We start from the raw sequence: 26,746 nt of genomic DNA, 5'->3' as shown, positions 1-26,746 counted from the left end.
TGGCAAAAGAAATAAAGTCACTATTGTTTTGAAACCATGCATTCTTTCTTTATTAATTAAACAAAAAGGGAGATAACTGATAAGATAGCCTGAGTGATGTGGGGGAGGAGGGGAGGACAAGGCCACATTGCTTATTGTAGCCACACTACAAATCAAAGCTGTTTGAATGACAGCCTTCTGTTGCTTGGGCCATCCTCTGGAGTGGAGTGGCTGGGTGCCCGGAGCCTCTCCCCTCGCGTTCTTGGGCATATGGGTGAGGAGGATATGGAACTTGGGGAGGAGGGCAGGCGGTTGTACACTGGATGCAGCGGCAGTCTGTGCTCTTGTTGGCTTTCCTGCAGCTCCACCAGACTCCTGAGCATGTCCGTTTGCTCCCCCATTAGCCTCAGCATTGCATCCTGCCTCTTCTCATCGCGCTCACTTAATGCCTTCCTGGACTCTGTCACTGAATGCCTCCATGCATTCAGCTGTGCCCTATCAGTGCGGGAGGACTGCATGAGCTCGGAAAACATGTCATCGCAAGTGTGTTCTTTTCGCCTTCTAATCTGCGATAACCTCAGGGATGGAGATGATAGGGGGAGCATAGAAACATTTGCACCTGCGGGGGAATAAAAAGGGAGAGTAAAATTTAAGATGATACATTTCTGAGAACAAAAGGGAGGCTCTTTCACAGTGAATCAAGCAATTCACAGGAGACAGCACATGTGCTTTAGGTACAAGGTTGCATTTTGCCTTTTATATTGAGTACCTGCTGGTATGGTGACACATCACACACGGCTGGGCAACAGAATTCGCTTTCCAGGCAGCCATGGTAAGCCAAAGGGTATGCGGGGTTGGCTTCTTCCGCCTTCATAACATGTGGGAATGGTTTCAAACTGCAGTGCCCTCCTTTCCAATAGCAAGCAATGCCGGTTGGGTTTGCCATTTAAAAGGAGGGGCTGCGGTTTTCAGATGGATGTGCAGCACACACCTCCCCCAACCCCTCCGCGTGGCTATTTGGGATGATCCCTTCACCACTCCCCCCACCGCGTGGCTATTCTCAGGGATGATCCCTTTTAGCCAAATGCAAACAGCCCAGCATGAACGGGGTCCTTTTACTGTTCCCTTACAAAAATTCCCCTATTTCAACCAGGTGACCATGAATGATATCACTCTCCTGAGGCTAACACAGAAAGATATAGACCAAATGTTGCTTGAATGCAATCAAAACCCAGGACCATTCGCTGCCATGCTTTGTGCTGCAATGATTCCAGACCACTTGCTACTGGTTTGGCGTGGTAAAGTGTCCTACAGTGGAGGACAAAATAAGGCAGCCCTCCCCAGAAACCTTCTGCAAAGGCTTTCAGAGTACCTCCAGGAGAGCTTCATGGAGATGTCCCTGGAGGATTCCCGCTCCATCCCCAGACATGTTAACAGACTTTTCTAGTAGCTGTACTGGCCGCGAATGCATCCCAAGTCTTCAGGGCAAATCAAACATTAAACACTATTGCTTTTAAACCCTGTACTGTAGTTACAAATGTGAATTCACCGAAGGTGCCTCCTCCGCCTTCAGGGTCGGGGATCCTGCCTTGGGAGGGTATTGGCTCCAAGGTGATGAAAAGGTCCTGGCTGCCGGGGAGATCGGATTCACTGCCTGCTGCACATTCTCCTCCTCCCCCTCCTCCTCTTCCTCATCCACAAAATCTTCCTCCGTGTTGCGTGAGACTCCCCCCTTGCAGGTGTCCACGGACAGTGGTGGGGTACTGGTAGGGTCCCCCCCTAGAATGCCATGCAGCTGATCATAGAAGCGGCATGTATGGGGCTCTGACCTGGAGCGACCGTTTGCCTCCTTTGTCTTTTGGTAGGCTTGCCTGGGCTCCTTGACTTTCACGCGGCACTGCTGTGTGTCCCTGTTGTAGCCTCTGTCCATCATGCCCTGTGCGATTTTGGCATATATATTAGCATTTCTTCTTTTTGATCGGAGTTCTGCCTGCACAGATTCTTCTCCCCATACTGCAATCAGATCCAGTGTCTCCCGTTCGCTCCATGCTGGAGCTTGTTTGCGATTCTGGGGGGATTGCATGGTCACCTGTGCTGCTGAGCTCGCCATGCTGACCAAACAGGAAATTAAATTCAAAAGTTCCCTGGGCTTTTCCTATGTACCTGGCTAGTGCATTGGAGTTGAAAGTGCTGTCCAGAGCGGTCACATTGGAGCACTCTGGGATAACTCCTGGAGGCCAATAACATCGATTTGCATCCACACTACCCCAAATTCAACCCAGCAAGGTCAATTTTAGCGCTACTCCCCTCACCGGGGAGGAGTACAGAAGTCGATTTTAAGAGCCCTTTAGGTCGACGGAACGGGGTTGCTTGTGTAGACGCATTCATTATAAAATCGACAATGCGGCTAAATTCGACCTAACCCTGTAGTGTAGACCAGGGCTAAGAGAGATGCAAGAGGAGAGGAGATAGAGGAATGGAAGAAGACAAGCAAACAGCAGAAACAGGGTAGGTAGAGGTAGAGGTGTCTGGAGTGAGAAGTGATGTAAATACTCCTGGGTATGTTAGGTCAGATAGCTCAGATAATGTACAATATCCATACCTCCTTGACTGCCATCTCCCAAAGGCAGTGGTGCTCACTGTACTACACCACAAGCCTACAAGCTCCAGGTGGTCTGATTATAGCTCAGGGGTAGGCTGCTGACACTCCACCTTGGCAAGCGTATGGATAGTGTGTGGGCACTACAGAGTGAAGAAGACCATAGCACTTGCCCCTCACAATGCATGAATCCCCAGGGGAGGCAATGGAACAAATCAAATATATGAAGAGGCACTAATAAGTTTTTATATACTGTGACAAAGTTCCTCCTCTATCTTGGTGGGTCCTGCGCTTATTGGCGGATTTTCTTGCCTCAGAGCTTCACCATGTGGGTTGGGGAACAGCCCAGAGACCTTCCCCTCTGGGAGAACCCACAGTCCAGGTCAATTGGGAGGTTTTGGGGGGAACCCAGGCCCGCCCTCTACTCCGGGTTCCAGCCCAGGGCCCTGTGGACTGCAGCTGTCTATAGTGCCTCCTGTAACAGCTGCAGGACAGCTACAATTCCCTGGGCTACTTCCCCATGGCCTCCTCCAAACTCCTTCCTTATTCTCACCACAGGACCTTCCTCCTGGTGTCTGATAACGCTTGTGCTCCTCAGTCCTCCAGCAGCACACCCTCTCACTCTCAGCTCCTTGCGCCTCTTGCTCCCAGCTCCTCACACTCCCACCACAAACTGGGGTGAGCTCCTTTTTAAAACCCAGGTGCCCTGATTAGCCTGCCTTAATTGATTCTAGCAGCTTCTTCTTAATTGGCTCCAGGTGTCCTAATTAGCCTGCCTGCCTTAACTGGTTCTAGCAGGTTCCTGATTACTCTAGTGCAGCCCCTGCTCTGGTCACTCAGGGAACAGAAAACTACTCATCCAGTGACCAGTATATTTGCCCTCTACCAGACTCCTGTACCCCACTGGTCTGGGTCTGTCACAATACCTTCAACATGATGGCAACTACTTCAGGGAGTTGTAGTATCTGTAAGGAGTGCTGCGGTGTGGATATGGTATAATGTGTGAAACCAAAAAAGGAGAGCTAGTGTGGGCACACTGGTACAAACTGTAATGTTACAGTTGAGTTCTCTAGTGTAGACAGGGCTTTAGTTTAGTTTAGCAGTCCTGTTGCAGGGAGGCAATGAGCTGGTTTTTGCATTTTGACTGAAGATGTGGACCCCTAATGGTTGTAATATCTGGTAATGGGGAGATGGGAGTCTAAGACTTGATATTTCTTTCATTTGTGAGGAAACTCCTCACTCTCCTCTCTTCTTGCTTCACTCTTGCTTATTATTATTGGGTGGTCCCCTTACCTAAAGTTGAGTGGATATTTTTGTTTCTTATTTTTCAAAGTGCTTTGAAACCCATATACATAGTCAGATTGGACTGAAAATTGCCATGATGGTTGAGGGCCTGGGATATAATTAGCAATGCACATTTTGGGTCATTCGGCCAAAGGGTCTTGAGGCACAGCACCCCTCAAAATGCTCTGCCTACTATGATTTTATGCACAACACTAGAGGTGAATCTATTACAGTTCTCCTTATAAAACATATATCAGTGGGATGTCCTGTGCTCATCTGGTCAGTGGTGCCAGGGATCAGGTTGGAAATCTAATATTTCAAAAGTCTATCTTTAGTGAGGCAGGTAACTTAAAGTAGGTGAGACCAGAGGTAGGTGAATATGGGAACAAAATCAAACACAACAAACAAATAAACAATCAAACACAAAATGCCACCCACAACAATTAAAGAAAACCTACTAATATTAATTAAGATCCTTAACAGAATTTATTCATCCTTGTTCATGCCCCTTTTGTGTTTGTTTTCCATGAGCATATATCCATTAAAGTTGTTCTGGCACAGATGTTCAAAACATAAATTTCAGTCATCTGCATGAATATTCACAGAAATTGAATTTTATTTTCACACTCAAGAGTATTTGTGACATAGAAGTGCTGGCATGTTCATTGAATCAGAACACACAAACTATACCACAGTGTTTCTCAAACTGGGGTCGCCGCTTGTGTAGGGAAAGCCCCTGGCGGGCCGGGCCGGTTTGTTTACCGGCCTGGTCCGCAGGTCCGGCCGATCGCGGCTCCCACTGGCCGCGGTTTGCTGCTCCAGCCAATGGGGGCTGCTGGAAGCGGCGCGGGCCGAGGGACTTACTGTCCACCACTTCCAGCAGCCCCCATTGGCCTGCAGCGGCGAACCGCGGCCAGTGGGAGCTGCGATCGGCCGGACCTGCGGACGGGGCTGGTAAAGAAACTGGCCCGGCCCGCCGGGGCTTTCCCTACACAAGCGGTGACCCCAGTTTGAGAAACACTGCTATACCACATGATTTATCTGTACGGCCATGAAAAATGCACCAGGGACCATGAAATCTGGTCTCCTCCTGTGAAATCTGGTCTTTTGTGTGCTTTTACCCTATACTATACAGATTTCGCGGGGGAGACCAGTATTTCTCAAACTGAGGGTCCTGACCCCAAAAGGAAGTTGCAGGGGAATCACAAAGTTATTTTAGGGGTGGTCACAGTATTGCCACCTGTACTTCTGAGCTGCCTTCAGAGCTGGGCGGCCGGAGAGCAACGGCTCTTAGCCGGGTGCCCAGCTCTGAAGGCAGCACCCCGCCAGCAGCAGCGCAGAAGTAAGGATGGCAATGCCATACCATGCCACCCTTACTTCTGCACTGTGGCCCTCAGAGCTGGGCAGCCAGAGAGTGGCGGCTGCTGACTGAGGGCCCAGCTCTGCAGGCAACAGCGCAGAAGTAAAGGTGGCAATACCATACCATGCCATCCTTACTTCTGCGCTGCTGCTGGTGGCGGCTCTGACTTCAGAGCTGGGCTCTTGGCCACCAACTGCCGCTCTCCAGCTGCCCAACAACCCCCCCTACAACAGCCTTGCGACCCCCCCCCCCAACTCCTTTTTGGGTCCCTACAATTACAACACTGTGAAATTTCAGATTTAAATAGCTGAAATCTTGAAAATTACGATTTTTAAAATCCTATGACCTTGAAATTGACCAAAAAGGACCATGAGTTTGACAGGGCCCTAAGTATAGGGAAGGATCTTCAAACTGTTTCTCACATGATTTGTCTGCTCAGTGCGGATAAGGCCAAACCATTGTTAAACTGAGCTCCAGACTAGGACCCTGACTTTTTTGTTACATTGGAAGGAAGTGACTTTTTTCCCCTCTACACTTTCATCCTTGGAATTCTCTACTGGTGGAAGAACTGTGGTGGATTTACCATAGCTGCATCTTATCTCTGGCAATGTGGCAATACTTTTGTAATGGCTTTCTGTACAGGCCTTGCATTTTGGAACCACGTTTAAAGGGATATGACAAGAACAGCTCACACATCACACTTGTGCTGCAACCCCTCTTTTCCAGACAGATGTCTGTACCCTGCAACTCTACAGTTCCTCCACTCCAGACACATCTCTCCTAGCAGCTCCCTGTTGGCTGTTATGCCACTCTTCAGCTCGGCACAGCTGATAGGCAGCTGTAGTTTCTTTCCTAAACTGGTACTACTGCAGCTGTTAAATATATGTTGTCTGGTATCCAGTCCTCAGGGTCCTCCTGCCCACCTGGCTCCCTTTGCTGCCACAGTCTTTGCTCTCCTGGCTGCATCTCCAAAATGGTGTTCCTCTAATTGTGATGGCATCTGAATCTCTGAGGCTGGGCAGCCAAAGACTGAGGCATCTAAAATTAATAGACACTTTAAAAAAATGGAGGCTGTGAAATCCAGTCCACAGGTGAAGTCTATGGGACAGGTGAAATCCTGGCCCCACTGAAGTCTATGGGAGTTTGGCCAATGACTTCAATAGAGACCAGGATTTCACCACAAGCCTTCTTACCAACCACGAGGGCTCTTGCAGCGCTCATAGCTTATCTCAGCCCAGCTATTTTATGCTGTTGGCAATTTTCCCTTCCTGGCCATTTCTTGTTATTTATTTGACATCTGTATGTCATTATGGATCATTTCTGTTGTGGCTCTGTCGGTCATTCTTGGTGAAGCCATTTTACTGTTAACATGGCAACCGGGTGTGTATTGCTGCCTGCCTTAGGACCAGAGAGGTACAGCAACGTGGAGCTCAAGCTGAACAGTTGCTCTGCTGGTGACTGACTGACATTAACCAGAGCAGTAGCAATGGTACTGCCTGTGTGAAATAAATATTTTAAAACTACAAATGGAAGCTGCACTGAAGGCATCATCTGGGGCCTGACTTAAAGCCCACTGAAGGCAATTGGAGGGGGGAGGGTGCAGCAGGTGAATAGGCCTCCTGCATCCAAGACAGCAGCTGCAAGTATGGTGCATCTGTCAAGGGAGTGGGGTGCTAGGGGACAGAGGATCATGTGTGTGTGTGGGGGCACCATAATTACTGACAATTGTGATTTATATTAAAAATCGTGTAAAAGTCAGTTGAGTATGCACACAACCCTCTGGCCACTAGGAGCTCGGACCCCAGTTTTTTGTTGGGGGGGGTGGGAGGGTTGGGAGAATTGTGCCTTGAAAACATTGTAAATGCCAGCAACTATGCCATACTGTTCAGTGAGCCAAAAAACAGCTAGCCATAGTGATGCATCATTGACAGAGTGCTCAGTAGATCAGCTAAACTCCAAGGACCCTATTTGCCCACTGCAAAGGTATGAGTAACACTAAAAACTGGTCTACACTGGGAAAAATTTCCCCATGGATTCTAAGCATTGATGAACCTGTTTGACTGAAAGGATTTTTCACGCGGAGTGCCCCAAGGGTCGGTCCTGGGGCCGGTTTTGTTTAATATCTTTATTAATGATCTGGAGGATGGTGTGGACTGCACTCTCAGCAAGTTTGCCGATGACACTAAACTAGGAGGCGTGGTAGATACACTAGAGGGTAGGGATCGGATACAGAGGGACCTAGACAAATTAGAGGATTGGGCCAAAAGAAACCTGATGAAGTTCAACAAGGACAAGTGCAGAGTCCTGCACTTAGGACGGAAGAATCCCATGCACAGCTACAGACTAGGGACCGAATGGCTAGGTAGCAGTTCTGCAGAAAAGGACCTAGGGGTCACAGTGGACGAGAAGCTGGATATGAGTCAACAGTGTGCTCTTGTTGCCAAGAAGGCTAACGGCATTTTGGGCTGTATAAGTAGGGGCATTGCCAGCAGATCGAGGGACGTGATCGTTCCCCTTTATTCGACATTGGTGAGGCCTCATCTGGAGTACTGTGTCCAGTTTTGGGCCTCACACTACAAGAAGGATGTGGAAAAATTGGAAAGAGTCCAGCGGAGGGCAACAAAAATGATTAGGGGTCTGGAGCGCATGACTTATGAGGAGAGGCTGAGGGAACTGGGATTGTTTAGTCTCCAGAAGAGAAGAATGAGGGGGGATTTGATAGCAGCCTTCAACTACCTGAAGGGGGGTTCCAAAGAGGATGGAACTCGGCTGTTCTCAATGGTGGCAGATGACAGAACAAGGAGCAATGGTCTCAAGTTGCAGTGGGGGAGGTCTAGGTTGGATATTAGGAAACACTATTTCACTAGGAGGGTGGTGAAGCACTGGAATGCATTACCTAGGGAGGTGGTGGAGTCTCCTTCCTTGGAGGTTTTTAAGGCCCGGCTTGACAAAGCCCTGGCTGGGATGATTTAGTTGGGAATTGGTCCTGCTTTGAGCAGGGGGTTGGACTAGATGACCTCCTGAGGTCCCTTCCAACCCTGATATTCTATGATTCTATGATTTTAAAGCTAACTGGAGCTGCAGTGTTGAGCAGACTCCAGAGGCCTGGACCCACACTACAGGTCCAATTGCTTTTAAAAATTGATTCAATTTTTTTGGAGATATTTCCCTAGTTTAGAAAATGCACCATTTCCCCCACTCATTCTCTGGCTGTGTTTACAGTAGGGTTTTCTTTAGGCAACAGTTGCAAAGAAACTTAACTCCATCTGAGCTTGTCTACATTACAGCTTCCATAGGTACTACCACGAGTATAGCTGTACTCATTTGGAATTATGGGTCCAAAAATTCTCTGTGTGGACGAAGTCTTATTGACTTCAGTGTGAGTTACTCATATTCCACAGAGGAAAATAGGATTAAGGATTCAGTTTCAATCTGAATTTATACAAATCAGGAGTTATATTTTTAACAATATTTTTCCTCACCGGTTCTAGAGAGATTTGTATGGCAATGAAAGGAAAAGTCAGAAGAAATTATTCTGTGATTTACTGCCACTAAAATGTTGATCAGATTAGCAAAACAGTACTATTCACAGCCCAAGTTTCTTTCTTCCTTTGATACCTTTGAAATAAACTCATTGCAGGTTTCCTTTGCACTCCTTGTAAGTTGATTAGCCATTGTTCATTGTTTGTAAATTTATAGTTTCCACTTACTGAAAGGCACCTAATGTAAGGCACCTTTATAGTGCTGGAGCTTTGTATTAACCTGCAAAAGCCACAAGGATTACTGTTACACTTATGTGTGAAAAGTCACCTTCTATGCAAAAAGTTCAGCCTTCTGTCTTTGTTCCGATGCAGGTGTGGGTGAAGTATTTAACAAATAGGTGCAAGTAAAATTTCACACTATTCAGTGCTTTTGTGAAGACTGGTCAAATCCAGTTTAGATACAAGCTATCAAATAAAAATATGTTCCGGTTCAGTCCTTCTTACTATGTTTAATTATTAAGCTTATATTGGCATGTCATTATATAAATCACTGGAATCCTATGTTCAGTTCTTCTGGTCACTCTATGTCAGAAAAGCCGTAGCAGGAATAGGAGGAATTCAGAAAGGGGTATGGGGAGACTTCTGTATGAGAGACTGAAAAGACTGGGGCCTGGTCTATACTTAAAATGTAGATTGACCTAGCTATCTCGCTCTGTGGGTGTGAAAAATTCATGACCTAACCCCTAGTGTAGACACAGCTAACTTCCATTGACCCAGCTACCACCTCTTGGAGAGGTTCCTTAGGGGTATGTCTACACTACGAAATTAGGTTGAATTTATAGAAGTTGATTTTTTAGAAATGGATTTTATACAGTCGATTGTGTGTGTCCCCATTCCAAGACCATTAGGACCATTAACTCGGCGGAGTGCGTCCACAGTACCGAGGCTAGCGTCGACTTCTGGAGTGTTGCACTGTGGTAGCTATCCCACAGTTCCCGCAGTCTCCACCTCCCATTGGAATTCTGGGTTGAGCTCTCAATGCCTGACGGGTCAAAAACATTGTCACAGGTGGTTCTGGGTACATGTCATCAGGCCCCCCCTCCCTACGTGAAAGCAATGGCAGACAATCGTTTCGAGCCTTATTTCCTGGGTTACCCGTGCAGACGCCATACCACGGCAAGCATGGAGCCCGCTCAGCTCACCGTCACCGTACGTCTCCTGGGTGCTGGCAGACTTGGCACTGCATTGCTACACAGCAGCAGCTCATTGCCTTTTGGAAGCAGATGGTGCATTACGACTGGTAGCCGTCGTCGTCGTCTCCTGGGTGCTCTTTTAGCCGACCTCAGTCATTCTCTTTTTAAGTTTCATATCATGGAGATTCAGTCTTGCCTGCAGTCGTACTGCACCATCTTCTGGCGAGCAGCCAGGAGACGAGGATGGCTAGCAGTTGTACTGCACCGTCTTCTGGCAAGCAGCCAGGAGACGAGGATGGCTAGCAGTCGTACTGCACCGTCTTCTGGCAAGCAGCCAGGAGACGACGATGGCTAGCAGTCGTACTACACCGTCTGCTGCCAGCCTAAGATGTATAAAAGAGAGATGGAGTGGATCAAAACAAGAAAGAGACCAGATTTGTTTTGTATTCATTTGTATTCATTTGCTCCCGCCTCCCTCCCTCCCTCCCTCCCTGAATAGCGGGGGGAGGGATAGCTCAGTGGTTTGAGCATTAGCCTGCTAAACGCAGGGTTTTGAGTTCAATTTTTGAGGGGGCCATTCTGTGTGACAGTTGTGTGTGTTTCTCCTTGATGCAAACCCACCCCCTTTGTTGATTTTAATTCCCTGTAAGCCAAGTCGCCCCTCCCTCCGTCAGAGCAACGGCAGACAATCATTTCGCGCCTTTTTTCAGCGCAGACGCCATAGTACGTCAAGCATGGAGCCCGCTCAGATCACCGCCACAATTATGAACACTGTAAACACCACGCGCATTATCCTGCAGTATATGTAGAACCAGAACCCGCAAAAGCAAAACCAGGCGAGGAGGCGACGGCAGCGCTGTGACGAGAGTGATGAGGACATGGACACAGACTTCGCCCAAAGTATGGGCCCCTGCAATGTGGACATCACGGTGTTAATGGAGCAGGTTCATGCCGTGGAACGCCGATTCTGGGCCCAGGAAACAAGCACAGACTGGTGGGACTGCATAGTGTTGCATGTCTGGGACGATTCCTGGTGGCTGCAAAACTTTCGCATGCGTAAGGGCACTTTCATGGAACTTTGTGACTTGCTTTTCCCTGCCCTGAAGCACAAGAATACCAGGATGAGAGCAGCCCTCACAGTTGAGAAGCGAGTGGTGATAGCCCTGTGGAAGCTTGCAATGCCAGACAGCTACCGGTCAGTCGAGCATCAATTTGGAGTGGGCAAATCTACTGTGGGGGCTGCTGTGATCCAAGTAGCCAACGCAATCAAAGAGCTGCTGATAGCAAGTGCAATGACTCTGGGAAATGTGCAGGTCATAGTGGATGGCTTTGCTGCAATGGGATTCCCTAACTGTGGTGGGGCGAGAGACGGAACGCATATCCCTATCTTGGCACTGGAGCACCACGGCAGCGAGTACATAAACCGAATGGGGTACTTTTCAATGGTCCTGCAAGCACTGGTGGATCACAAGGGACGTTTCACCAACATCAACGTGGAATGGCCGGGAAAGATACATGACGCTTGCATCTTCAGGAACTCTGGTCTGTTTCAAAAGCTGCAGCAAGGGACTTTCTTCCCAGACCAGAAAATAACTGTTGGGGATGTTGAAATGCCTATAGTTATCCTTGGGGACCCAGCCTATTCCTTAATGCCATGGCTCATGAAGCCGTACACAGGCAGCCTGGACAGTAGTCAGGACCTGTTCAACTATAGGCTGAGCAAGTGCAGAATGGTGGTAGAATGTGCATTTGGATGTTTAAAAGCATGCTGGCGCAGTTTACTGACTCGGATAGACCTCAGCGAAACCAATATTCCCATTGTTATTACTGCTTGCTGTGCGCGCCACAATATCTGTGAGAGTAAGGGGGAGATGTTTATGGCGGGGTGGGAGGTTGAGGCAAATCGCCTGGCCGCTGATTATGCTCAGCCAGACACCAGGGCGGTTAGCAGAGTACAGGAGGGCGCGGTGTGCATCAGAGAAGCTTTGAAAACCAGTTTCATGACTGGCCAGGCTACGGTGTGAAAGTTCTGTTTGTTTCTCCTTGATGAACCTCCCCCGCCCCTTGGTTCACTCTACTTCCCTGTAAGCTAACCACCTTCCCCTCCCCCCTTTAATCACCGCTTGCAGAGGCAATAAAGTCATTGTTGCGTCACATTCATGCATTCTTTATTAATTCAGCACACAAATAGGGGGATAACTGCCAAGGTAGCTCGGGAGGGGTGGGGGAAGAGGGAAGCACCGGGTGGGGTGGGGGAGGAGGGAAGGACAAGGACACACTGCACTTTAAAACTTATTGAATGCCAGATTTCTGTTGCTTGGGCAGTCCTCTGGGATGGAGTGGTTGGGTGCCCGGAGGCCCCCCCACCGTGTTCTTGGGCGTCTGGGTGAGGAGGCTATGGAACTTGGTGAGGAGGGTGGTTGGTTACATAGGGGCTGTAGCAGCGGTCTGTGCTCATGCTGCCTTTCCTGAACCTCAACCATACGCCGGAGCATATCAGTTTGTTCCTCCAGTAGCCTCAGCATTGCCTCTTGCCTTCTGTCACCAAGCTGACGCCACCTATCATCTTCAGCCCGCCACTTATTATCTTCAGCCCTCCACCTGTCCTCGCGTTCATATTGTGCTTTCCTGGACTCTGACATTGTCTGCCTCCACGCATTCTGCTGGGCTTTTTCAGTGTGGGAGGACTGCATGAGCTCAGATAACATTTCATCGCGAGTGCATTTTTTTCACCTTCTAACCTTCGCTAGCCTCTGGGAAGGAGAAGATAGTGTGAGCGTTGAAACATTTGCAGCTGGTGGAGGGAAAAAAAGGGAGAGTGGTAGTTAAAAAGACACATTTAGAGAACAATGGGTAGACTCTTTATTTAAAATGTGTTGTCAATTTAAAAGGAGGGGCTGCGGTTTTCGGGTTAACATGCAGCACAAACCCAACTAACCCCACCCCCCCACCCAATTCTCTGGGATGATCGCTTCACCCCTCCCCCCATCGCATGGCTAACAGCGGGGAACATTTCTGTTCAGCCACAGGCAAACAGCCCAGCAGGAATGGGCACCTCTGAATGTCCCCTTAATAAAATCACCCTATTTTAACCAGGTGATCATGAATATCATCACTCTCCTGAGGATAACACAGAGAGATAAAGAACGGATTTTGTTTGAATGCCAGCAAACACTGGGACCATACGCTGTGTTATGCAATGATTCCAGATTACGTGCTACTGGCCTGGCATGGTAAAGTGTCCTACCATGGAGGATGGAATAAGGCTGCCCTCCCCAGAAACCTTTTGCAAAGGCTTTGGGAGTACCTCCAGGAGAGCTTTATGGAGATGTCCCTGGAGGATTTCCGCTCCATCCCCAGACACATTAATAGACTTTTCCAGTAGCTGTACTGGGTGCGAATGCCAGGACAAATTAATCATTAAACACGCTTGCTTTTAAACCATGTATAATATTTACAAAGGTACACTCACCAGAGGTCCCTTCTCCGCCTGGCGGGTCCGGGAGGCAGCCTTGGGTGGGTTTGGGGGGTACTGACTCCAGGTCCAGGGTGAGAAACAGTTCCTGGCTGTCGGGGAAAATGGTTTCACCGCTTGCTTGCTGTGAGCTATCTTCAATCTCCTCCTCATCATCTTCCTCGTCCCCAAAACCCGCATCCCTGTTGCGTGCTACTCCATTGACGGAGTCAAAGCACAGGGGTGGGGTAGTTGTAGGGGCACCTCCTAGAATGGCATGCAGCTCATCATCAAAGCGGCATGTCTGGGGCTCTGACCCGGAGCGGCCGCTTGCCTCTCTGGTTTTTTGGTAGGCTTGCCTCAGCTCCTTAAGTTTCACACGGCACTGTTATAGCCTCTGTCCTTCATGCCCTTGGAGATTTTTTCAAATGTTTGGGCATTTCATCTTTTGGAACGGAGTTCTGATAGCACAGATTCGTCTCCCCATACAGCAATCAGATCCCGTACCTCCCGTTCGGTCCATGCTGGGGCTCTTTTGCGATTCTGGGACTCCATCATGGTCACCTTTGCTGATGAGATCTGCACTCACCTGCAGATTGCCATGCTGGCCAAACAGGAAATGAGATTCAAAAGTTCGCGGGCCTTTTCCTGTCTACCTGGCCAGTGCATCAGAGTTGAGAGTGCTGTCCAAAGCGGTCACAATGGAGCACTCTGGGATAGCTCCCGGAGGCCAATACCGTCTAATTGCGACCACACTACCCCAAATTCGACCTGGCAAGGTCGATTTCAGCGCTAATCCCCTCGTCTGGGGAGGAATACATAAATCGATTTTAAGAGCCCTTTTAAGTCGAAAAAAACGGCTTCGTCGTGTGGACGGGTGCAGGGTAAAATCGATGTAATGCTGCTAAATTCGACCTAAACTCGTAGTGTAGACCAGGGTTTATCTACAATGACAGAAAAAACCCTTCCATCACTGTAGGAAGTGTCTACACTATGGCACTACAGCAGCATAGCTGCAGTACCATAGTGGTGCTGCTATACCACCCATATTGTAGACAAGGACTAGGACAGTTTAGTTTAAATAGGGAATGAATGCATGATAGAGGTATACAACATACTGAATGACATAGAGAAGGTAAATTGAAAAGGCCTACTTACCTTTTCTCATAATGACAGAAAAATGGGACACTCAGTGAAACGGAAAAGCAACAAATTAAAATACTTTCTGTTCTGGGCTCTGGGGAGGAGGGGTTTGGGTATATTGGCTGAAGGTCTGGGGGAGAGGGGTTGGGGTGTCTGCTCTCTTCCCCCCTCCCCCCGGGCTCTGGGGAAGGGAAGGAGGCAGAGAAACAAGAACTGGGTTGTCATAGGGGTTTCTTTAACACTCTACTCCTGGGGGAATTTTTGTGTGTGTCTGTATTGTTACAGATATACTTGCTGATAGGTATTTTGAAATAAATTGCCAAAATAATTGAAACTTGGGTAATTATGTAGTGTTATTTTGACAAATAAAATTTGCAAAATGTTGCAGAATTTTAAAATATTGTGCACAGAATTTTTAATTTTTTGGAGCAGAATGCCCCCAGGAGTAAATAAAGCCTAATATTGCTTCAGCTGCATCTGAGTCTGTTGGGGGCGTTATCTTGTTCCATGGCACAAAGTTGAAGTTCATGTCAGGTAACTGTCACAAGCAAGTTGCTGTGAGTCAGTCTGTGAACCTTTAAATCAATGGGACTACTCCTGCGAGTAACCAATGAGAGTAATGGGTTCACCAATGAGAGTAATGGGTTTACAATCTGGCTCTATTTTTTAAAAAGAAGGCAATAAGGGCCAAATTGTGCTTGTCTTACTATCATATTTGAAGTCAATGAGACCAATGACTTGTATGAATAAGAGAAGCAAGATTTGGCCCTAAGAAGATAATTTTCAGTAGGATGCATGGGAATTCAGTCACACAATTTCCATGAATGCTAGTGGCAGCCCTGCTGATAAACGTTACACACAGAAAATATACCCCCGAGGCATATATGAGCATTTTGATTCACAGGGATTTTTGCAGTTAATGCCATCAACACTCACAAGAATTATATTCATAATTCTCCTGTATTTAGATTCAAATATTCCCATTTCCCCTACTGATCTATGCAGGTTTTACATATTTACTGTGTTAATCCTATACCCTTTAATTACACACCGTTACCATTGCAACTAGCATACCCTGTGGTTTTTAAAATGTTTCTTAGTTAATCCTAGTTAAAGCAAACACTCAAGCCATCTCATAATTATCATGAATAACTGTACCTTTGAACAATGTTCTCATGGAAAGTGGGACTCTTTATTAATGTTCTACAGAAAAATGTAACTGAAATCAGGGGAAAAGTTTGCCAGAGGCATTTACACATACTTAGGTAGCTAACTCATAGAATCAGACTGTGATGTGACAAGGAGGTGAAACGCATGAAATGAGATTAAATACTGGTAAATCTAAAGAGACATGGTGGACAAACTTCTGCTGGTGAGAGAGAGAAGCTTCTGAGCGAACACAGAGCTCTTCTGCAGGCCTGGGAAAAGTAGGGCAGGTCTACACTTCAAATGCTGCAGCAGCGCAGCTTCACCAGTGCAGCTGTGCTGCTATAGAGCGTCAGTGAAGATGCTGCTATACTGACAGGAGAATTTCTCCTGTCGGTGAGGTTCATTCTCCTCTGCGAGAGGCAGTAGCTACGTGGACAGGAGGAGCCCTCCCATCAGATAGTGCTGTCTGCACCAAGGGTTAGATCAGAGGTGTGGATTTTTCACATCCTTGACCCTGAGTGACGTAGTTACACCAATATAAATTTATAGTGGATACCTGACTGTACACAGAGTGTCAGAGCTACAGACAAGTCAGAACAGATTGTTTGGCATAAATAGTTACCACATATTTCAATGGACCTTTCAAGGTGAAGTGGTCCATTAACAACCCTCCAGTCAGAGGGAGGGGGGAAAGACAGCTGGGAGGGGGTGGTTAGTGGGTTATAGATTGTTGTAATAAGCCATAAAACAGTGTCTATATTCAGTACATGATTTTTAGTGTCTAGCAAAGTAATGAATTTAAGCTCTCAGGCTCATCTTTTCAAAGTGTTGTGCAGGTTTCCTTTGAGAATGAGGACTGATAGGTCAGATATAGAGTGATCGCTGTGCTTTGCTAGACACTAAAAATGTCTAGCAAAATGAAATATACCTTAAGAGAAACGTACAGTATGAAAAGGGACTATGAAAGCTAACTAGATATAGTCTATATAGAAAATAGACTATAGTTGCAATACAACTGCATGCTGCACGAGCTTCAGCCTACTTAAATCTCTTGCATTCAACACCTGCTAGAGTGAAAGTTGCAGTAGTCTAAGGGTTTGTCTACACTGGCAAGTTTCTGCGCAGTAAAGCAGCTTTTTGCGCTCAAACTGCAGCCGTGTACACACTGCCAAGCCTCTTTGTGCGCAGAAACTCCTCAGTTGCAGCGCTGCAAAAAAACCACCTCAACGAGAGTCGTAAGGCTATTTGCGCAGAGGCTCCAGCACTCTATTGCCAGAGTAGACACTTGATTGCTTTCTGTGCTGTAATTGGCCTCTGGAGCTGTCCCATAATACCTCAAGTGACCGCTCTGCTCATTATTTTGAACTCGGCTGCCCTGGAGACATGCACTTGTCCCCTTTAAAAGCACCATTTCTGATAGCCCTTGTGTGCTGTGCTGATCTCCTCCAGGACACAAAGCAAACCATTAAATGTGGAATGCTCGTGCTATTGAACACACAGGCAGGTGTGCGTGTGTGTGTGTGTGTGTGTGTGTGTGTGTGTGTGCGTGTGTGTGTGTGTGTGTGTGTGTGAGAAAGAGAGAGAGAGAGAGAGAGAGAGAGAGATTGCTCTGCAGAGAGCCCAGGGTGGGAGGCGGGGGCTGATGTTGGGGTTTCCCCCTCCCCTTTCCTCAGGACTGGTTGCTTCCTGCTGCTGTCTGAACTTACAAGACTGCGTGCTGACACACTCTCTGCTCCACCCCCCACCCCCCCACGAACATGATACAGTTCTGTGGTGATCTGGAAGCCTACTTTTGTGGTCTCCGACTCAAGGAATATTTTCAACACACTACTGAACAGTGCACTGACCCACAGGAACCCTCCTATCAACACTACAAGAAGAAGAATTCTGAGTAGACTCCTCGTGACGGTCGAAATGACAGACTGGACTTCTACATAGAGTGCTTCCGCAGATGTGCACAGGCTGAAATTGAACAAACAGCATCACTTGCCCCATTACCTCAACCGTACAGAACTCAACACCATCCACAGCCTCAAAAACAACTCTGACATACAATCAAAGGGGCTGACAAAGGAGGTGCTGTAGTCATAATGAACAGGTCAGATTATGAACAGGAGGGTGCCAGGCAACTCTCCAACACCACACTCTACAGGCCACTATCCTCTGATCCCACTGAGGAGTACCAAAAGAAACTACACCATCTGCTCAAGAAACTCCCTGCTACAGTACGGGAACAAATCTACACAGACACACCCCTAGAGCCCTGACCAGGGGTATTCTATCTGCTACCCAAGATCCATAAACCTGGAAATCCTGGATGTCCCATCATCTCAGGCATTGGCACTCTTACAGCGGGATTATCTGGCTATTTGGACTCTCTCCTCAGACCCTAAGCTACCACTAGCACTCCTAGCTATCTTCGAGACACCACTGACTTCCCGAGGAAACTACAATGCATTGGTGATCTTCCTGAAAACACCATCCTGGCCACCATGGATGTAGAAGCTCTTTATACCAATATTCCACATGAGGATGGACTACAAGCTGTCAAGGACAGTATCCCTGATGAGGCCACGGCACACCTGGTGGCTGAGCTTTGTGACTTTGTCCTCACCCACAACCATTTCAGATTTGGGGACAACTTATATCTTCAAGTCAGCGGCACTGCTATGGGTACCCGCATGGCCCCACAATATGCCAACATTTTTATGGCTGACTTTAGAACAACGCTTCCTCAGCTCTCGTCCCCTAGCGCCCCACCTCTACTTATGCTACATTGTTAACATCTTCATCATATGGACCCACGGGAAGGAGGCCCTTGAAGAATTCCACCTGGATTTCAACAATTTCCACCCCACCATCAACCTCAGCCTGGACCAGTCCACACAAGAGATCCACTTCCTGGACACTACAGTGCAAATAAGTGATGGTCACATAAACACCACCTTATACCGGAAACCTACTGACTGCTATACTTACCTACATGCCTACAGCTTCCATCCAGGACACATCACATGATCCATTGTCTACAGCCAAGCCCTAAGATACAACCGAATTTGCTCCAATCCCTCAGATAGAGACAAACACCTACAAGATCTTTATCAAGCATTCTTAAAACTACAATACCCACGTGGGGAATTGAGGAAACAGATTGACAGAGCAAGACGGGTACCCAGAGGTCACGTACTACAGGATAGGCCCAACAAGGAAAATAACAGAACACCACTGGCCATCACATACAGCCCCCAGTTAAAACCTCTCCAGCACATCATCAATGATCTACAACCTATACTGGAAAACGATCCCTCACTCTCACAGACCTTGGGGGTAGGCCAGTCCTCGCTTACAGACAGCCCCCCAACCTGAAGCAAATACTCACCACAGAAACATTAACCCAGGAACCAATCCCTGTAACAAACCTCATTGCCTACACTGTCCCCAAATCTACTCTAGCGACACCATCAGAGGACCCAACCACACCAGCCACACCATCAGGGACTCATTCACCTGCACATCTACTAATGTTATATATGCCATCATGTGTCAGTAATGCCCCTCTGCCATGTACATTGGCCAAACCGGACAGTCTCTACGTAAAAGAATAAATGGACACAAATCGGACATCAGGAATGGTAACATACAAAAGCCAGTAGGAAAATACTTCAATCTTCCTGGACATTCTATAACAGATTTAAAAGTAGCCATATTTGAACAAAAAAACTTCAGAAACAGACTTCAAAGAGAAACTGCAGAACTAAAATTCATTTGCAATTTAACACCATTAATTTGGGCTTGAATAGGGACTGGGAGTGGCTGGCTCACTACAAAAGCAACTTTGCCTCTCCTGGAATTGACACCTCTTCATCAATTATTGGGAGTGGACTACATCCACCCTGATTGAATTGGCCCTGTCAACACTGGTTCTCCACTTGTGAGGTAACCCCCTTCTCTTCATGTGTCAGTATAATAATGCCTGCATCTGTAATTTTCACTCCATGCATTTGAAGAAGTGGGTTGTTGTCACGGAGTGTGGGGGACTAAGGGTCCTGCACCCCCGGCTTCCTGCGATTCACCATGAGCCTCAGCCAGCCAGTAAAGCAGAAGGTTTATTTAGACGGCAGGAATACAGTCCAAGACAGGGCTTGCAGGCACAGACAGCAGGACCCCCCTCAATTAGGTCCATCTTGGGGTCCCAGGGCACCCCAGCCCCCTTGGGAGGTCAGAGACCTGTCTGCCTCCCAGCCACATCACCAGCCAGCTCCTCAGACTCTGCCCTCAGCGACCCCTCCCACAGCCTTTGTTCAGTTTCCGGGGCAAAGGTGTCACCTCACCTCCAACCCCTTCCTGGGTTCTCCTGTTACATGCTCAGGTATTCTCCGTCGGTCAGTCTCCCATCCCCCAATGCAGACTATCCTAGCCACACTCCCCTGTCAGCATTCAAAGCCCACAGTAAGAACAGTCCCAGTTCGTCACAGTTTTTTACCCACGAAACTTTATGCCCAAATAAATCTGTTAGTCTTTAAGGTGCCCTTGGACTCCTTGTTGTCCCCCAAAACAGACTGTCTCTCTCCCCCCCGTCCATACACACACTCCCTGTCACACACTCCCTCTGCCCCGCTTCAGTTGAAAAGCAGCTGGCAATGTAGTAGGATGCCCATGGAACAATGGGATTGGGAAACCTGCATCATGTGATGCTGTGCCTGCCCCATGAGGCATTGCAAACCCTTCCCAAAGCATCCTGCGGCCAGTTGCTCAGTGGGATAGCTACCACAATGCATGGCTGTCTTTGCTGTTGCAAGAGCTGCTAATGTGGATGAGCTCCAGCGTCACAAGGAGCACAGTGTGGACTCGCAACAGCGGTTTAATTCCAGCATTTTAATAAAAGTGGAATAACTTGTGGTGCAGAAACTTGCCAGTGTAGACATACCCTAAGATGGAAGTGGTGAAGGTGCTGATCACAATGGCTAACTCCTCATCTGAATGTTTTCTGGGTAGTTAAGAATGGAAGAAAGCATTCTCTGTATCTCAGATTCCCCAGATGGAAAAAGACGCTTAGCTACCTCTAAAGGTGCTTTTGGAGCTATATTTGATAAGCGCTACGTAAGTAGTAGTAGTATTCCCTATTGCAACCTGCTTGCCCAAGAGCAATAAGGAATCTGGCATGATTCACAGTCAAGCTGGAAGGGCAAATTGAGTGAGATCCTAAAGGGATCTGTCCTGAGTCCAGGTCTATTCAATATCTTCAAAAATTATTTGAATTATGGCAGAGGGTACACTTATAAAGTTTGCAGACGATACCAAGCTGGGAGGGGTTGCAAGCACTTTGGAGGTCAGAGTTAGAATTCAAAATGACTTTGACAAACTGGAGAAATGGTCTGAAATAAATAGGATAAAATTCAATAAGGACAAATGGAAAGAACTACACTTAAGAAGGAATAATCAACTGCACAAATACAAAATGGGATATGACTGCCTAGGAAGGAATACTGCAGAAAAGAACCTGGAGGTTATAGTGGATCACAAACTAAATGAGTCAACAATGTAATACTGTTGCAAAAAAAGCAAACATATTTTGAGATGTGTTAGCAGGAATGTTGTAAGCAAGACATAAGAAATAATTCTTCCACTCTACTCAGCACTGATAAAGCCTCAACTGGAGTACTGTGTCCAGTTCTGGGCACCACACTTCAGGAAAGATGTGGAAAAATTGGAGAAAGTCCAGAGGAGAGTAACAAAAATGATTAAAGGTCTAGAAAGCATAACCTATGAGAAAAGATTGAAAAAACTGGATTTGTTTAGTCTGGAGAAGAGAAGACTTAGGGGGGACATGTTGATAACAGTCTTCCAGTACATAAAAGGTTGTTATAAAGAGGAAGGTGATAAACTGTTGTCCTAATCCTATGAGGACAGGACAAGGAGTAATGGGCTTAAATTGCGTCAAGAGAGGTTTAGGTTAGACATTAGGAAAAACTTCCTACCCGTCAGGGTAGTTAAGCACTCCATCAATTTACCTAGGGAAGTTGCGGAATCTCCATCATTGGAGGTTTTTAAGAACAGGTTAGACAAATACCTGTCAGGGATGGTTTAGACCAATGCTTCCCAAAGCCAGTCCGCCGCTTGTTCAGGGAAAGCCCCTGGTGGTCCGGGCCAGTTTGTTTACCTGCCGCGTCCGCAGGTTCAGCCGATCGCGGCTCCCACTGGCCGCGGTTCGCCGTCCCAGGCCAATGGGGGCTGCGGGAAGCCGCAGGCAGCACATCCCTCGGCCCGCGCTGCTTCCCACAGCTCCCATTGGCTTGGAGCGGCGAACCGCGGCCAGTGGGAGCCGCGATCGGCTGAACCTGCGGACGCGGCAGGTAAACAAACTGGCCCGGACCGCCAGGGGCTTTCCCTGAACAAGCGGCGGACCGGCTTGGAGAAGCACTGGTTTAGACAATACTTTGTTCTGCCTCAGTTCAGGGGACTGGACTAGATGACCTCTCGAGGTCCCTTCTAGTACTACATTTCTATGATTCTATGATTTTAAGACTCTGCACTACCTTGATGATTTAAGTTTTGATGCCTTTCATCAGTGGTTAGGTTAGAGTATTTGCAAGTTCCTCAAAGTATATCCCTATTCTTGCTAATATCATCCCTTATCTTTCTTTTTTGAGTTTGAGCCAATTGCTTTTCTTGCTGCTGACCTCTTTCAAATACTGGGATATCTTGGTATTAACAGACCTATTTATTAGGAAATAAAGAGCCAGATTCAACTGAATGTCCTCTACATATCTGTGGCATTGGCATATCAGTCTGTGGCATCTCACAATCTCTGAGTGTTTATCTAGACTAGGCTAAAAGGTGGTTTCCTTAAAATCTGTTAGATAGCTTCAACCCAGCCAGCTAGCATGTGCTAAAGTATGATTTGCCTTGTCTATGGTAGAATTTTAAGCACATGAGTAGCCTCATTGAAGCAAAATACTTCAATTGGACTACTCACATGCTTGAAGTTAGGCACGTACTTAGTAATTTAGAGAATCAAAGTCCTAGAAAGCGAGGAGCAGAGAGTTCCACAGAAAGCTAAGCAGATAGCTTTCAGAGAGGTTCTGTGTATTTCAGAAATACATGGTGCATTACATGAATAATAGCCCCATTTTTGAATTCTAGCTTTAAGCACTTTTTATTGATTCAAAGTTTGAGCTGCTTTGTTTTGGCTTCAAGAGACATCATACCAACAACTTCACCAGAGCTGGAAAACAATCAAGACTTTCATTCAAAATACATGAAAAGTAATGACTAAATAGAAGTCTGATCTTACCACATGAAACCTATTGAGAATGTTTACAAGTTTTCAGGACAATTATTAATTTTTCTATGTATCAGTTGAAAAAGGCCTTGCCCTACCTATACTATATGCAATCACAGTGATTGTGGAGCTGGTTACAACACAATAGTCTGCCATCACATATAGAATATTGTTTGCTCTTGCTGTAGTCTTCTTTTAACTATGTTCTTGAGCCAGGATAAAGTTCTGTTAAATTCTAAGCTATAAACATGGTTCATTAATGTTGTGTTCACAGCATACTCACAGAGAAGTTAGCTAAAACATCAAATACTCTTGCTGGAAAGTTGTTAGGTAACACTACTTTTATACTTAGAATCCGGAGTGATAACACACAATAACCAAAAACAGAGAGAGACAAAGCAAGCTGCTCCCCAAAGCAGAGAGGCATAACTCACCACATTCTGTTCTAGGCTGACTCTGATCGCATGCCTGCCTACAAAGCCCCCTAGTCTGTAAGCCAGGTTCAGGAAACCCCTTACAATTAAAGTGACAGCCTACAATTCCAACACAGTTTTCAAATACACCACAAGGAACACTGCTAATAATTCTGTCTACACTGGAAGACTAAATATTATTTTAACCATGTTGCAACATTATCATGTTGTAGCTTGGTTTCCCAAAGAGGTACCACTTTATAATATAGTCTAGCAGGAAAAGTATTTGAACACTGCTGTGTAGGCAGTAGAGCTGATTCTACACTGCCTGGCACCTTGTATATATTCACTCCTGTGCCAAGTGGGAGTGAAATAAAATGGGGGGGGGGGGTAAAATGCTACTTGATTTAGTAGCATCTTGCATTCACTTAGTGCTCATTTTGCTCAGGTGTAAATAACTGCACAAGGTGTGAAACAGTGGAGAATAAGGCCTAGCATATTGTTCACGAAGAAGCAAGGAGTCCTTGTTTACAGTAACAACATTATTTTACTTTTAAGACAAAGGTATGAAACATAAAACAGCATGTTCTGTTGAGCTGCAGTTCAGCTCAATGAATATGACAGAAGATGTGGATGTGAGTGCACTCCGATTCCCTTTTGACATCTACATCCACTTCCAACATGCTGAGATAATGTAAGGTACCCAGAACACAGTAGGCCAAGAGACCCTGAGAAGGGAAGACAGAGGCAAAATTCAGTGGATTAATGTTTTGAAACCAAAGAAAATGTTTATATACGGGTACAGAAACAACCCTTCCCCTTGGCATGTTGTACTTTACTTGGGAGTATGTCTACACTTGAGTTTTTAACTCAAGTTCATAGCTTACCAATGTGTCCAGACTAGCATGTGCAAACTTGTGAGGTAACTTGAGTTAATAGGCAATCAATGAATTTGAGTTTAGAGTAGATAAACCCTAGAGAGGAGCCCTAGGTTTCAATTCAACCAGCTTGCCTTGTCTACAGTAGAGTTTTAGAACAAGTTAGGCCTGGTCTACTGCAGTTTTAGTAGCAATTTTACTATTTTGATTAGGAGTGTGATATTTTTAAAAGCAAAATAATTCATGCCTTATATGAGAATAACTTGTTCCTGTATAATCACCTCTTTACTTGTACACCCTTTGGCCTGAAGTTAGAGGGTAGGGCGCTTGCTACTACACTCTGTCGGTGAACAAGGAAAAAAAGCAGCCACAAGCTGCTTCATAAGTTTGTTTATTCAGAACTTCAGATAGATACAAGCTCCATACAGAAAGGAGCTCTCTGCCACCATCTCTTGGTGAAGAGGAGAAAGAGCAGCTACAGAGAGAGCTACAGAGAGAGCTTCATTTGCATAAACTTTCTACCCAGAAATCCTTTGACACTTGTGGGAGTCATCGGAACTGTAAATGAACTCTGAATTTCAGGGGTAGTAAGACTGTACTGAGGAGAGGGGGTAGGTGTCTATCTTGCATCCTCCTCTGCTGAAGGCCTTGCAAAGAGATAATGCAGAGGTACCTTCATGGTGAGAGACAGCACTAAAGTAGCTATGCAGGTGTCAGTAACAGAGCAGAGTAAACTCTGGTGAACTCCCTTCTCCTGGCACCAATCATTGTAGCTGAAATCATTACAGCTGGGTTAGGTGGTGGAGCCTCAGGAACAGACCAGGCAGTACTTACCCTAAGAACTGGAGACAGGCCTGCCTGAGTGCCCTCCCAGGTTCTAGGACTATACTATCTATCCACTGACACCAAACCATAAATGGGATGCAGTGAAGGGGGACAGAGGGGAAATTATGTCTAAAGGACATTTGCTTATCATTGTTGTATGCAGTGTTGTTATAGCCATATTGCTCCCAGGATATTAGAGAGACAAGGTGGGTGAGATAATGTCTTTTAATGGACCAACTCCTTTTGGTGAGAGAGACAAGCTTTCAAGCTACACAGAGCTCTGGGTAAGCTCGACAGCTTGTCTTTCCCATTGTAGCGGGGTGGTTACACTACTCCTGCCCTGAAGGGCTTAAAACAGCCCTGGAAGAGGGCTGTGGCAGGGGAAAAGCTGGGCTGATTGGGAAAGCAGCCACAGCTGTAGCCAGTTCAATCAGGGCCCAGCTGGCCCTTATAAGAGGGCGGTGGGCCAGAAGGAAGAACAGATTCTCTCTCTAGACTCTTGAGAGAGAAGAACCTGGCTGCCTGGGAAGCTGAGGAGGGTACCTAGGGTGGAGCAGTGCTGGGGAAGGGCAGAGGGAGCTGGGGAGCTCCAGCCTAGCTAAGCCGCAAGCTGAGTCAAGGGCCCACAAAAAGGGTACTAGGGCTGCAAAGGGGCAGCCCAGGAATAGGCAGAGGCAGCTGGTCCAACCCCCCTTGCCGATGATTAGTGGTTAACAGGCTGCCGTCTGCCTCAGTGAGTGGGGGCTAGATGATGGCTGGCAGTAGCCACTGAGGCAAGGCAGGAATAGAGGGTTGGGGGTTCCCCTGGGAGGGGAAACCCAGAGTGAGGGGGTACTGCAGTGGGCAGAACCCCTGGGCAAAGGGCACCGGGGTCCGGGAGGGACATGGGGGCCAGCGGCAGGCGAGACATCAGCCGGCAGAGGGTGCTCTGGAGCTGGCAAAGAGCTAATTCCCTGGACAACCAGCAGGAGGCGCTGTGCCGGTGAGTTGTCCCCTCGCCACACTCATCAACAGAAGTTGGTCCAATAAAAAAATGTTACCTCACACTCTTCTCCCCCTCCATCCCCCATTGGCTTATCAGACATTCACACCAGCAGGTGAGGAACTGAGGTAAAGGACTACTGCGTAACTTACTGTGGGGATGGGCATTTTACTTATTATTCATATAAGTATATTGTTGATTTATTATTGCTGTGTTTTTCCCAAATTGATGCTGTGTTCCCTTTTACCCTTAATAAAGTTTTCCTTGTTTCATACAGACTCAGTGCTTGCAAACAGGGGTGTATTGCCTGTTAAAGGCCCCCAGGGAAGGAATTTAGTTTACCCAGGTTTCTGAGTGGGGTTAACACCAGTGGGGTATGTTAACTTTAAGAGGAACTTTTAGGCATTTGAACCACGCCCTTATTGTGGCAAACAGCATCTGGCAGAGGGATTACATGCCAATATAAGTGCATCGACAGTTAAAGTGGTAAAATAATTGTATGTAGACAAGCCCTTACTTAGAATGTGCTAGCTAACATATTCTAAAAACCACCTTTGCAGCCTGATCAAGACAAACTCTGAGTATATAACAAACTCTGAAATTAGGCTCATTTCCCAAGGATCTAAGCTTTGTTGTGAACATTTCATGTAACTCCAGTGGGAGGCAAATTTCAGACTGCCTGAGCTGATTATGTGGATTTTAAAAAGACAGTAAGGTTTCTGA

General features: G+C 46.9%; 1 protein-coding gene across 2 annotated transcripts in view; it reads right to left on the bottom strand.

Moving 5' to 3' along the window:
- Positions 1–34: 34 nt before the first annotated feature.
- The window catches only part of LOC135879283 (uncharacterized), an 88,732-nt gene continuing 62,020 nt past the window's right edge, over positions 35–26,746 (bottom strand). For both annotated transcript variants that reach the window (XR_010561447.1, XR_010561448.1), the window contains one exon: positions 35–598. The gene's annotated coding sequence lies outside the window, so the exon portion shown is untranslated. The remainder of the gene's footprint in view (positions 599–26,746) is intronic.

The sequence above is a fragment of the Emys orbicularis genome, chromosome 5 (genome assembly GCF_028017835.1).
Source record: "Emys orbicularis isolate rEmyOrb1 chromosome 5, rEmyOrb1.hap1, whole genome shotgun sequence".
NCBI lineage: Eukaryota > Metazoa > Chordata > Testudines > Emydidae > Emys > Emys orbicularis.
The sequence above is the reverse complement of the archived record's forward strand: the minus strand, read 5'-3'. Positions and strand labels throughout refer to the sequence as shown.